Genomic DNA, 3,912 nt, shown 5'->3' with positions numbered 1-3,912 from the left:
CCCCCCCCCCGCCCCCGTGCTTGATGTTCTGCAGTGGCTTCCCAGTGGCACTCACGGTAGGTCTGCACCACAGCCTCCTACACCTAGATCACCTCACCTGTGTCCCCTCACCTCCACCCTGCTAGTGCCCCCCACCCCCCGCCTCCAGCGGTGAAATCCCAGCCCGCCGCCAGGCTTCTGTTCCTCCAACACATTCCCAAGAACTGCACTCATTCCCACTATCATGGAACACGTTCCCAGTTTCTCCACCACCATCTCCCCGTCATTCAGGTCTTTGCCCAAATGTGCCCCAACTCCCAAGAGCCCCAAACTGACCACGACAGCTAATGTGCTCCCCCCACCTACACATCCACCCCTCTGGTGACATCACTCACAATTCTCATCCCAGATGGCTGGTTCTCTGGTCTCTGCACACTAAGTATCTACTGTCATATAGGCACAAAAGCAGGTCGTTTATAGAAAAAAGTGTCAGGTCAGAGCCAGAGTGGAAAAGCAGACAAGACCTCAACCCCCCTAAAGCCATTTCTCATAGCAATGCATGCAGCCCAGGGCTGGGTCCACATTCCCCACGGTAATTGCATCTTCAAAAGAAATCTCAGCCTGTTCATTATATTCTGTCTGTGAGGGCTGGAACTAATTCCTTTTAAGGCAGATTTGTAGCCAAAATTCTAAAGTTAAAAAAAAAAAAAAGGTTTGTTGCTGAAAGTGTCAAATTCTTATTGTTAACAACTAATGCAACAGGCCTTCACTGAATTCCAGGCAGAAAAAAAGGAAAACCACCTACAAAGGATGTCATGGAGGCAGTCGGGGAAATACGAATATAGACTGTGATACTAGATAACAGTATTGCATTGATGTTAAATTGAAATTTTTAAACATTAGTGTTAAATTTCCCAGACATGATCATTGCATTGAACTATGACATGAAGATGCCTGTGTTCTTAGAAAAAGTCTTCTGAAGAATTTAGGGTGAAACATGATGTGCTCAAACAATAATTGATCGATCGACCGATAGATGCTGGATAGAGCAAATGCAGCAAAACTGGGGAATCTAGGTGAAGGGTATGTAGGTTATTCTGTAGGTCTGGAATTTTTAAAAATAAATTGGGAGAATTTAAAAAATATGTAAACAGGGAAGAGCCTCCCTTATTGCCAGTGGATTTTTCTTCCTGAGCAGAGACTAGCTGTGATGTTAAGATGTCATCAGTTTACCGTGTGGCCCCAGATTGGGTGTCATGCTCTCAGTCCTGACGTTGGCTTGCCTGACACGTGTACTTTCCAACTAACTTGTCTCATCAGCTCTGGTTTTCTGTTAATTTAGATACAAAACTCCTTTGCTGGGGGACGTGATGGATGTACATATCCTAAGCTTCACTTCTTTACACCACCTTTAGCTTCTATTTTCAATCTGGCTAATTCTTCCCATCCAAAGAGAGAAGTAATCAGCAAATAATCTCATTCCTACTATGTGCAAAGCAGTGCATCTCACTTTCCATCATTCTCACCCACAACAGGGAGCATTAAAGTTCAGGAGAGACTACATAAGGCCACAAGTCCTTGGTCTCTCCAGTTGACACAAGGTAGTAGAGACTTGTGGTCATGAACATGGAGTCTCCAGCCGGACAACCTGGCTTCAAATTCTGGTTCTGCCACTTATCAGCTGTGTGACCTTGGGCAAGTTACTTAACCTCCCTGTACCTCAGTTTCCTAATCTGTAAAGCAGAGATAGATCATAACTCATGGGGTTGCTTCAAAGAGTATAGGAGTCAGTATCTGTTAAACACTTTGCAAAATTCCTGGCACGTAGTAAGTGCTCAGTTAGTATTGGCTATAATCACTGTGATCTCGAGTCTTTCTCTCCTGGTATTTCTCTAAAATACCAAGTAACCCAAGGCACCTAAGCAAGCATCCAACTTTATAAATATTGATGACATCAATATAATGAATAGTTTTGAATGCCTGGCACATGCAGGGCACAGCTTGGCAATTTGCATTATGGACAGTCATGGTTACAGAGCCAAGGTGAGCAGTGGACAATGGTGAAAGTTGGTGCTTCAGGGGGTCTGGCCTTGGCAGCGTTCTCTTCAGGGTGGGCACCGTGCAAGGTCCTTCGCCCTGGTGGCCAGCCCTCTGTGGTGAGCGAGCTGCATTTTCTTTTAATAAACGATGTATTGACATATACACACAGCACCCTATAATTGTAGGAAGTGACCGAGATCAAGAGCAGCACGTTTTTTGTCATGTTTCGCCCCTCCATGTCTGGCTCTGTCCCCTGACCCTGGGCCCTGGTGAGTGGGGTAGGATGGGCGGAAGCAGACTTCCTATTTGAGCTTATATAAAGCTGTCTGCTGACGTCCAGCATTGCTCTAAGTGGGCACCATCCTAAACCCAGGCGATACGGGCACCTACATTCTTGCTGGGGTGCAAGGCTAGGAGAGAGTGAGATGGGGCCAAGTGACGGACTGAAGGATGCCAACGGAAGTGCCCTGGGGCGTCCGAGGTGGCCGAGCACTTCGTGCAGAAGAGGCTGGGCTCGTGTTTGCTTAGATCGTAAGAACAGGGAGAAGTGCATCCTGGGGCCGAGGGGTGTGCATTCCAGAACGCCCAAAGGTGGTTGAAGTGGATACATTTGGGCTGTACAGAGGGGACTGGCGAGAACAGTGTGCACCTGCAGGTGACCGCAGGAGATCAGGCTGGGAAAGCTGGCCATCCAGCAAGTCCCTCCAGATTCCTAGAGTGTCAGTGCAGAGTGGACCACCGGCCACACGGGAAGCAGCAGTTCAGTCCCAGGCCCCAGGATACCTTAATCCCAAACAGGTCGCGACACCATCGCCACCTGCCACGTCCAGAGCAGAGAATCCAGGGTCTGAGCCCCGCTAACACTGGGGCTTTGCATGGGCAGACTCTTCCTCTGAAATGCAGAGCTGTGTGTCAGTCTCGGCCCTCAAGTGACCACTCCACACCTGAAAGGACAGGCAGGGTCAGGACAGCTGAGAGGAAGGGTGGGGGGATGGGTGAGGGGCTGGGGTGGGTACCAGTTTTCTAAGTGCCAGGTGCTTGGGCAGATTAGTTGGATGAAACTGCTGAAACAGGGAAGCTGATGACCAGGAGAGACGTGAGGCCTGCAGGGCTGGTGCAGGACGCTGTCTATGCACCCCTCCCGGCCCCTGCCCCGTCCCCACCCAGTAACCGTGGAGGAGCCCAGGCCAGCCTGGATGCCAGCCACCACAGAGCCCCACCTGGCAATATGCCCCTCTGACCCCGTGCAGGTATCCACTGTGCACCCACCCTCGGGCGACTGCTGGGATGGGGCGATGACAACGGGGGCGATGGATGGATAAAGGCTTCACGCCCCAAGGGGACAGCACTCCTCATAAGGTCCCTGGGGATCATACAGGGTCACGTGGCCACTGGGGGACCCAAGCCAAGCAGACCCTGACTGGCAGCACGTACAATTCACCAGAACCCAAAAGTTCACGGGAGACATGGACGGTCTAGTAAATGATTTTCGCCCCAGACCTAAAGCAGGTGCTGAGTGACTTACAAATCACCCAAGGAGAATGTTAGGAGGACAGCTCCTGGTTTAGCCAGCTGACCACGGTGGCGCCTTACAAAGGAAAGACCAGGATTCCGGCACCTCAGAGAAGCCGCTGGACTTTGGGGACAGCGCAGGACTCAGCAAAAACGACTCAATGTTTAGTGTTGGATGGGCACGTTTATTTCCTTCAAAGACCGTTCGTGTTCCAGCCACACCTTCCCCGCATGACCCCAGCTGCACAGGGCTGGCGCAGGACTGCAGTCTGTTTTTAAAGCGCTTCCCAGGGATACAATCATCATCGGGTAAAGTCATCACCACACTTGGTCATCAAGCCAAACCTCTCCACATACCTGGAAAACCTCTTATTTTCTTCT

Source organism: Lipotes vexillifer, unplaced genomic scaffold (assembly GCF_000442215.2).
Source record: "Lipotes vexillifer unplaced genomic scaffold, Lipotes_vexillifer_v1.1 scaffold478, whole genome shotgun sequence".
Classification (NCBI taxonomy): domain Eukaryota; kingdom Metazoa; phylum Chordata; class Mammalia; order Artiodactyla; family Lipotidae; genus Lipotes; species Lipotes vexillifer.
Note: the sequence above shows the minus strand (reverse complement) of the source record.